Source organism: Manis javanica, chromosome 2 (assembly GCF_040802235.1).
Source record: "Manis javanica isolate MJ-LG chromosome 2, MJ_LKY, whole genome shotgun sequence".
NCBI classification, from domain to species: Eukaryota; Metazoa; Chordata; class Mammalia; order Pholidota; family Manidae; genus Manis; species Manis javanica.
In genome coordinates, this window is record NC_133157.1 from 120,154,746 (window position 1) to 120,165,583 (window position 10,838).

Genomic DNA, 10,838 nt, shown 5'->3' on the forward strand with positions numbered 1-10,838 from the left:
TAAAATTGAAACACAGCAAGGTGTTATCTTCATGTAAATATTGGAACAAAAGAGATACTCTCCATAAGAAAGGAATCCCAATGTAAGCATCCAGTTTGGAGTTGTTTCTTCAAGAATATTCAACATATGAGCATTCAGAAATCATAGTAAATACTCAGTACTAAGTCTGAATAATTACCTAAAACATATGCTTTTACCAGGATGTGAATCAGATAAAATAAAATAAATATAAAAATAAAATAATCCCATACATAAAATAAAATGTTAACTAAGATAAATTTTTATTTCTATCTCAAATATTTTAGGCCAGAATTAACTAATTTGCTCAGATCATCACCGGAAATTCTTACTGTGCATTTTAAGAAAATATTTTATTCAATTAATGATCTATCAAAATATATTCTAAAGTTATTGTAAGACATTTGGACATGTTGCCCTATAATTTTATTTTTCTTCATCCATAAAACTCCCTTTTAATCCATACTAAACTTTTCATCACCAACAGCATTTACTGAACACCTTTCTGTGCAGAGCTGCACACTAAGCATTTCCATCTTGGATAACCACTGTTCAGGTCAACCTGACATGAAGCCTCAAATTGTCATAAACTCCCTTTAAGCACTAGGTTCTCTTCATTTGTGCATTAAAATATTTCCTTCAGTGTATTTTTCCACATGCTTTTGAAACACTGGATTTTTCTCCCAAAGCTCTAGTATGTCTCCAGTTTGGAATCTTTCTTCCATTTCCACAGCTTTTTAAAAATAATGCAATTAGGGATCACATTAAGAAATCTTTAAATGTCAATACTCTTTAAAAACTTCTATTTTCAAAATAGGGTGAATATTAAGTAATCAGATTCGTTGAAATCCAAAATATATAAATGTAAAATATAAAAGCTGCCTCATATCTTTGAAGTACCAACATTCCATGAAAATATTTGTGTCTCAAAATCTTATACAACCAGGACTTACTTAGATTTGGCAAATAACTTTCACCTTTTCTTCTAAACTCATGGCAATCTTGCAGTGTCCAGGTCTAGACAAAACAGAATAACCATTTTGTTCAAAGCCCAGACTCTTTTTCCCCTGAATGTCATCTGCCAGTCAGGTGAAAAAGAGAAGCTCAGACAAACCATTCTGAGAGTTTCAACTCATCTTTCATTTTGCAACTAACTGGTGCAAATATCAGACATCTGAATCACCTGCCACACTTTTTCTAGTACACTCATACACCAGCAGCTTACTGCTGATTTTGGTAAGTGGATTGATGAGCTTTGCACATGCAGAGTTGAGAAGGTTATGTAGATACATGAATGAATATCTAACCACATTTTAGGTATGACCTCTTTAAAATTCTGATCAATAAATTTTTAAAACTATGATAATTGTAGACCAATCCTTTCAAATTTCAGGGACAAGGGAGTTTTTAAATGAGGAAAAAGAAAACTAAGAAAGATAAAGTAGACAAAATAAAACCAGAGATTTTTGCTTGCCATGTTTAAGAAAAGTTTTATTTTATTCTTTTGTACTACTTGAGTTTCTTTTTATCATGTGCATGTGTTTCCAGGTGAAAAAGAACTAGAACTTTTTAAATCAACCATTTATTGCAATTGTTTTGTTCAAGGGTTAGCAAAATAGAGCAATGTGTCAAAAAATGAGTCAATGAAAGGATGCTACCATGCAGCCAAGCCCTGCACTGCCTTGGTTGTGAGATTGAAGTGTTTCACTGGAAGTTTCTGGGGACACCTGGTTTTACCCTCTTGTTCTCCAGGCACCAAAACCCCTCACACGTCTCACTCTCTAGCCCTGATGTTGCTCTTAGTTGTCTAGTAATCCCCGTAAAGGCACTCAATTTTTTAAATACGTAAATGTATGTTTAAAACAATGATTAACTCCAGAGCCCTCTTTAAGTGAATAAATAAAGGGATGCCCCAGCTGATGCAACAAATTAGACTACTCCTTAGTCTCATAATGTGTGATTCCAAGGCAGAGCAAAGAGAACAAGTGAACTCATACATGTGTGTCAAAATTAACAGGAATGATAGTTTCTCAACTATGACTGGTTACTCATTTAATCAGCCAACAACACACTGTGCATCAAGCTAGAATACCACCAAAAAATAATTGAGACAAGGTCTCATCCTAGAGAATTCATATGCTCACATGGAAGGTAGGCACATAAATAAGAAACTGCAGTTCCATGTGATAAGTGGCTAAAATGAAGGCATATACAATAAGTCATGGAATCCCAGAAGAGACTATGTCCTTGAAGGATTTTAAAGAGGAAAACTATGCAGTCACAAATACCTGTCTGCCAGCACCATGGAAGGCTAGAAACCAAGAGACCAGAGGGGATGCTCTGACACGGCCCATACAGATGAGGACAGGAGGTAACACAGAAAGGAGATGAAGTTATCCCAATATCGCATCAGATAACGTTCATCCAGCATGGAGAAAGAGAGAGTGTGTGTCACCCTCTGGTGGCTAACAGCCAAAATGAAAGAATTTGTATTGTAACGTATTTGTGTATTTAAATATTTTCACCATTCTAAAAGATGGTTCTGGTGAAGCTGCTGTTAATCTTCAAGCATGTAATTGAAAAGGCATGAAAAAAAAACATTATTTTAATACAGGCTTGTATCTGAAATCTGTGTTCTGATCTATGGCCATAAACATACATAGCATTCATTTGGAACCACCACTGTCTATTTTTAACAAGTTTTACCTGTTGTCCTTGATGCTTAGTAAGTCATCAAAATGTATTGAAAAGGATCTCAGAATTAGGATTGTTTGGTTCCACTCCATGCTCTGCCTCCAATGAGATATGGGATATTGAACTGGTCGATTTTCCCCTCTACACCCCGGTATTCCCATCAAGAAATGAGTCTAGGGTCCCTCTAAGTTCTAACACGATGTGTGTCATTTGGCACATCCAATTCACCTTTCCCCTTTGCCTGCTGGAAATGGGTCCATTCCGTAAGTATGTCCTTTGTCTTACTTCCCCACATTCAACAGTTGTGTGTAATAGGGATTGCTTCCCTGCTAGTGAACCCTTTGTGTTCAAGGATGGTTCATAACAACCATCAGTGAAGTTCTTTGATAATTTAGCTATTATAGCTTTAGGAAGCCTAACATTTAATCATTTAAAAAGTTAGTAACTTTTGTGTCCTCACTCATCATTCTCAAAGTAAAAACCACTTTACTTTAATAAAGCAACTATTTAATTATTTACTGATCAGTATTTAGATTTTGTTTTCAAAGGACACTTCACTGAACTCAATTTAAACAAAAATAATTCAATCAAAATGATTATTTTAAAAGACTATGGCAAGCAATGACAATGCTCCCCACCCCTAAAAAATGTATTTACATATAGGAAAACTTTCCATAACATGGCAAAAACAAGGAGGATGCTATATTAACACTCTACTCAACAGTGCTTGTCTTTATAAAGGCAATTTGTTGTACATGTGTCTTATTATTCCTGAAATGCAAAACCAAGGCTTAGAAACATAATAGAGAGCTTTGCCCCCTCTCAATTTATGTTTGCTGTGATAATTTGAAATCCCACAGATACTTAGACTAAGCAGGCAAATGCTAGATTTCACTCTAGGTTTATGATCTTTGTATCAAATTAAACTGGAAGACTCCCCTTTCCTCCTTTTCATTTCATTTGGTTTCTCAGGTTTCATTCCTCCACCCAGAATTTAAAGAGAAAAAGGGATAAATAAGAAATTAAATTTCAAAAATATTACAGACCTCATTTTTTTTTTCCCTGTAACACACTACTCATTAAGACAGTTAGTTTTAGAGACAAGAATGGTGTGAGAAAACATCAAATTTACTTTTCTCTGATTTTGTGGGGAGCAATTTCACTCTACTTGTTTGCTTTCTCTTAATTCAGCCAAATAGCCTGGAAATATGGAAGGATATCTGGTTTATTTTTCAGTAATTAAATAGAAAAATAAAGGGGAATTTTTAAGTTTTCTTGACTCCAGTCCTTTGGTTACTGGATGGATGAAAAATAAAATTAGATTACCAATTGAAGAAGGAGCAGGGACCTGCATAATCCAAAGTACATAAAGAGTTGGTTTTGACTTAGAAATTATTATTTTGATGCAGTAAATGTTTCGATCTAATGACTCCCTTCCAAGATTGTCATCAATTTTAGGTAAAGGGGGAAGTGAAAAATCATGTAGAATACATACTGGGAATGTCGCCTCTCATTGTTTTTAAAGTGACCTTAATCTTTGCAGGAAAACCCAATTCCTTGACTGGAAAAAGATCCTGAAAGGATGTACAGGAGCAATTTGTGAACTATGGCACCAGAAAATTTTAACACAAATCTGATCAAGATCTGACACCAGTTTTCAGAAAACACAGAGACAGAGGAACACGTCAAACAATCTGGGACACAATCAGCAAAATGCAGACTGTGAGAAACTCTAGGATTAACAAACCCATTTTTTAATAATAAATACCAAGGGAGGGAAATAGATATGGGAGAAGGAATCCATAGGTTAAGAGACATTAACAATCATAATTTATGCATCTTACTTCGAATCATGAATCAAACAACCCATAACAATGTTATGAGACAACTGTGAAAACGTGAACCTTAATTTTATGTAATTAAGGAATGACTGTTGATTATTTTTAGGTGTGATCATGCTATCGCAGTTGTGTTTAAAAGAAAGAAGCCTTATCTTTTAGAGTAATATCCTGGAATGATAACATTTGTTTCAAATACTCTGGGAGATAAGGAGTGTGAATGTAGGTGGATGGGTACATATGATGCAAGACAAACCACGTATTGCTAATTGTTAAAACTGAACGACAGTAACATGAATTATTCCATTCTTTCTATTTTTGTATACTTCTGAAATTTTCAATAAGAAAATGCTAAAAGCAAAACAAGGAAACTGACAGTGTTAGGAGGATGAAGAGCAACTGGAGTTCCCCAACACAGTAGGAATTGGAATTGCTGCCACTACTTTAAGGAGCTATTAGGCATTTTGAAGTACAGTGGAATATGCCCTACAACCCTACCGTTCCACTCCTAGGTATTTAGGAAACAAATTCAGAAAGGTTGAATTGCCCTCTAAATGGCTTTTAACTCCCAGTCTACTATTGCCTCCTAGTTTTTTAAAATATTTAACTCCTATCAGAAATAATACAAACTCCATTTAAGGAGGGAATGTGAAACTAACCTGGCTGCAATGATTATAGATAAATTTTTTGTTTTGTTGTTATGAAATATTTAAGGTGCGCAAAATATATACGTTTATAGGAATACTTCACACATAAGAATGCATGTTGTCTGTAACAGTGGAAACTGCAAGCAATATAAATATGCATCCACAGAAGAACAGTTTAAACAAAGTGTGGAGAGTTCACTCAATTGCAAATGTAAAAATGAATAAAATATATGTCAATTTGGACAGTTTTCCAAAACATAATGTTGACTGAGAAAAAGCAGCTTGCAAAAGGACAGTCAGTGGATCATAACGAAGTCATAAATGAAAAAAATTGACCTCTAAATACTAGGGAGGAGGGCAGGGAATGCTAGTGGGAATAATGGACAGGATGTTCACGTGTACCCATTATGTTTTCTTTCTTAAACTGAATGTAAGTGTATATATGTTTGTTGTATTATTATCTATCCTATTTTCTATCCCTGAAATATTTAAAAATAAATCAGAAAAAAATCGAACAAGATAATGCCTGTTAGCCAGCTCCAGGGATGTGCTTAGGTCTGGCAGGAAAGATGCTGCAGCCAGCCAACTTGTCATATCATTCACTCATCACATGGAGTTTATTTCTGACAGGCCCGGTGATTTTTTTTTTAAATCGAAAGGCAGTTTTCTGGGAGTAAAAATGCTATTTGCAGAGTAACGCGACTTCTCTGTGGACTGTGTTGTCTTATGTGTTCAAAAAAAAGTAAAGAATATATGAGGGCTACCCGTCTATATTGTGTAAGACGTGGAAAGCATGTATTAGAACACCTTCAGATTCTCAGATGAGATGTACACAGACAAACGCCCAAGAAATGGGTGCTTTACAATCTCTATTTACCAAGTCACAGAATCTTAAAGGGTTGGGAAAAAATGAGGCTTAGAATCCTAGAAGGTACGTCCCTGGTATCACCCGTTTCTCCAAGTCCTCAAAAGCAACGTCTAAAATGACCAAAAAGACGGTATCGCAGCGCCATCTACTGAACCCTTGATAATTCTACACAGAAACTCGGGATCCGACCTCAGGTGGACAAAAGTAGGCTTCAAGTCAGGCATAAACTCAGCACAACGCCTCACAACTTCCATAATTAACGTACTCATTTTATTCTTCAGCACAAATTGCAGTATTGAAGACCATATAACAGCAATACTGTAAGGGATGTAGTTCAAACGGTGAGGTGTTTTTTTTTACCAACTGCTACAGTACTATTTCTCACAAAAGACAGTCTTAAAGTATCTTTAACCTCAGAATTGTGCGTCATAAAATGAGAACGATTCAGGGTGTTAGGCAGGAGTGTGCTGAACACGCTTACGTGACCGCGAGAGGGCCGCCCTGCCTCCAGCGCGTCCGCTCCGTCACCTCCGCCCGTCCCCACCCGGCGCGCTGACCCGGAGCCACCGGCTGGAGGCGGCTGGGGCGCTCCCAGGTTCTGACAGGCCACGGTGACCACCGCCCCGGCAAACCACCTCCACATCCGAAGGGATGGTGAGGCACCACTAAGACGTTCTTAAGTTTACGTGATGTAATTCTAGGAAACTAACAAGGGTACTCACGGGTGGACGTCCGGGAGAGCAGCAGCGCCACTGCCCGCGCAGCTCCGCGGGAGGAAGACAGCGGCTCCCTGGCACGCCTCCTCACTGTCCCTGAGCCAGTCTGGAAATATCCTCCCTCTCTGCTCAGGCGGGCTGGTTTTGTTATGTGAAAATTAATAAAGGAAACCCCACTTAAAGTGGAGCCGGGAGGTCAGCAGGGGGCGCCCTCGCCCCCACATAGTCACGGCGCCACTCATAGTCATGGCTGACCAACCAGAAGACGGCGGCCTTGTGAGAGATCACCCACCGCCTTCTCCCCGTAGGAAGACATTCCTCCTGCCATGGCAACAGCCCGGCCAATGAGAGACCATTAGAACTCAGCCAGTGAGAAGCCACTAGGCACTACAGTTTCCTCCAATGGACTTTTTGCTTATAAGAGCCCGCCCAATTCTCCCTTTCTCTTTGCCGTGTGCTGTTTGCTCATTGCTGTCTTCCATTATTCTCTCGTAAACCCATTTTGGCCAGTAAAATAACTGACGTTTTTGTTGTGATGGTTAACCATTGTTCAGAAGTGTGAGGGAAAGAGTCATGTTCAAAGCTGGTAAAGAGAATAAAAATCATTTGTTGAGGAAAAAACTCTTACGTACCTCCTTGCAAGCCTCTCCTAATCGTTTTATTTCCTGAGCTAATGAATAGGGCCATCAAAATCCTAAAAGCCACGTCCCAGCCCTCAAAGAACTGAAGTGGAATCTGGCCTGGCCAGGTATCTCATTGCAAAACAGCATCCTCAATAGCAGGATCAGATAAGGTAAGAAGGGAAATCACAGCAGTGATTGCTCAGCGAATTGAGTTCACACTCTGCTTTCTGTCTGGCACTACTTACGTCTTGACTAGGAGGACAAAGCAGAAAGGAAGCGTGGACCTCAGATCTCGTGATGTCCAAAGGAACGAGTTAGCAGTGTCTCCTAAAAACTTAGAGAAGAATCCTTAGAAACATGTGACAGCCGTCTAGGTGATCCAGTGTGCAGCCATGGGTGAGACCATAATCTACTTACCCGTTCAATTTTGAGTATCTGCTTGTTTCCTTTTCGGGGTTATTAAAAATAATCTGTGAACGTTCTTGCACATGTCATGTTGCTCACGTGTACACATTTGGACTGGATCTGTTCTTATGAATAATTGTTGGGTCACAGAGTGACCACATATTTTAGTCATCCAGTTTGGGACACTTTTAAGAGTAAAAGGTGAAAAAAAAAAAGGAATAAAGGGTAATATTAAAAATAATTAAAATTGATTTATTGACCAACAAATTGGTTTAATAAGTTGGTAGACCTATAAAAATACTTTGATTCTAAAATGACTTTCAAAAATAAAATCCCTTCTAAAATATTAACATATATATCCATGTACACAAAAGTAGAATTCTGAAAAAAATTGAGAATCTGAAGAGAAATTTTTTTAAGAGCAGAATGACTGCTTGGTATATATTCATGTGTCTAAGGTAAAAGTTCAACACATCTAGCATTTTTTGGATGACATATTTTAATATGGTCTTATTAATATTTTTTGTAAAACTGCAAATTTTCATCAAAGTTGCATTTTATGCTAAGTAAATGTGGTGTTTGACACTGCCAACCAAGTGTTCTTCATAGAATGTATTTTTAATACAGATGTTTTCTCTGCATTTTCTGAGGTACCTTGTAAAGTCTGCTCAGTGAAGGATATTCTCAATTCCAGTTTTTGTCACATTGAAATGTGTAAATATTTATGCCCAGTATTCCCCACATATACTTTTTGTCCCTATTCAGAATAGTTTTCTTCAGCAAATATTTTTATAAGCAAAATTTACAAGTCTACTTAAAATTTTTTCAATCATTTTACAACATATATTTGCCACAAAATCATAGGCCTTCTCAATTCCATTTATTTCTGATTAGAATATGAATATATACAATTTAAACTAAAACTCTATTAAACACATCAATATGGTTTAAAGTACAATTTCAAAATTAAATCTCATACAGTGATTTGAGTTCTCATCATTTGTTCAATTTCCCCACCCCTGGTTGCTCTTCCAGGGATAAATTTCAATGCCTTTTGGATTATAAGCTTGGTTTTCAATAGTTCAAACTGAGGAAAGTTTCAAAAGCTGCAGTTTTTTTGTGCTCAATTTTTTTAAACATTTTCATTAAGATTTTCTATAGTTTCTAACAAAATTCAACCAAAATAGAGAGGATCACTTGCCAATACTATTGTAGGTCATTAGGTGTATTAACAAAATAATTTTCAAATGCTTAAATATTTCTAACAGTTGTTTAATTGTGGATAGCAAATGAAAAGAGGATATACGTGTGTGTAATTTAGACAAATATAGCTTCTATCTATGTCAGTAGAATAGCATTGTGGTAAAGTACAAATAAAACCATTTTAACTACACAATTTAGTGACATAAGTACATTAATAATGTTGTGCACCATTATGTTGTGCACTATTTCCAGAATGTTTTCCATCATCCCAACCAGAAACTCTGTACCCATTAATATTAACTCTCCAAGCTCCCCTTCACCCTGTGCCCGCTAATCTCCATTCTACTTTCTGTCTCTGAATTTGCCTACTGTAGGTTCCCCATATAAGTGGACTCATGCAATATTAGTCCTTTTTTGTTTAGTTTATTTACTACTGTAATGCTAAACTAATTATTTCAAAGTTCATTCATGTTATAGCATGTATCAGAATTTCATTCATTTTTTAGTCTGGATAATATTCCATTGTATGTATATATCATACTTTGTGCATCCATTTACCCATTGATGAATATTTGGGTTGTCTCCACATTTTGGCTACTATGAGTAACGCTGCTGTGAACATGGTGCCACAGTATCTGTTTGAGTCCCTGCTTTCAATTATTTTCAGTATATACCTAGAAGTATATAATTGCTAGATAATATGATAATTCTGTATTTAACCTTTTTGAGAAACTGTCATGTTGTTCTCTATAGAGGCTGCACCATTTTACATTCCCACCAACAGTGTACAGGAGTTAGTTTCTCCATATCCTCACCAACACTTGTTATTTCCCATTTTATTTTTTTTGTAATAGCTTTCCTAGTGGTGTGAAATGGTTCTCTTTCTAGTTTTTATTTGCATTTCTCTAATGACCAGTGGTGCTGAACACCTTTTCAGATGCTTATTGGCCATTTATGTATGTCTTCTTTGGAGAAATGTCAATACAAGTATTTTGCCCATTTTTTAATTGGGTTGTTTGTTTTTTATTGTTTAGTTGTAATAGTTATTTACATATTCTGGATATTAATCCCTTATGAGATATGTGACCTGCAAATATTTACTTTCCTCCTGTGGCTTATCTTTTCACTCTTTTTATAGTGTCCTTGGATGCATTAAAAAAAGCACATTTTTTGACACATTAACAAATTGTGTACCACATCCAATTCCAACTACATTTCTACTCCACATATTTCTTAATTTAATAAGAATGTTGTTTTACCTCAATGTTATGCTCTACCAAAATTTGTATTTGCATCATCACCACAAAAATATTATCTTTAGTGTTCAATATTTGAATCTATAGTAGCATTCACCATCTTATTATACATCTTCCCTTTACTAGAATGAATTGTAAAAGCTTTGCTTTCACTCCATGAAGTGAAATGAAATATTCAGCCATTATTAAAGTGAGTTTCTATTTGAGGCATGAATGACATTGCTATAAAATTACAATTTAACTGAAAAGTTCTTGTTCTGCTAATGGAGTGAACACTGAACTATCACTTCACTTTTTGTGTTTGCACAAGAAAATCTGAAATCTAAAAAATGAACAAAATAATTTGCAATGGTCATTTCATCTTAACGAAAAGGCATTCTTCATGGAGGGGTATGTTAGTCCACCCTTTGTGGCTGCTTACAGTCTTCCTAAAATAGCTATTACCTTAATGTATATGTGGATTTTTCTTCTGTCCATTTGTGTCTTCCGGTTTTCATGAGGTGAGTGATATACTTTGCCCCATGATGGGCCGTTACTGTCAATAAATATTTTTTGAAAATAATACATTTA

General features: G+C 36.2%; 1 long non-coding RNA gene across 4 annotated transcripts in view; it reads right to left on the minus strand.

Moving 5' to 3' along the window:
* LOC140847849 (uncharacterized) overlaps window positions 1-7,905 on the minus strand; it is a 239,589-nt gene extending 231,684 nt beyond the window's left edge. For 3 of the 4 annotated variants that reach the window (XR_012128044.1, XR_012128043.1, XR_012128046.1), the window contains exon 1: window positions 6,788-7,905. This is a non-coding gene — a long non-coding RNA (uncharacterized lncRNA). The remainder of the gene's footprint in view (window positions 1-6,787) is intronic. The other variant, XR_012128045.1, reaches the window with a different exon arrangement.
* Window positions 7,906-10,838: the final 2,933 nt, after the last annotated feature.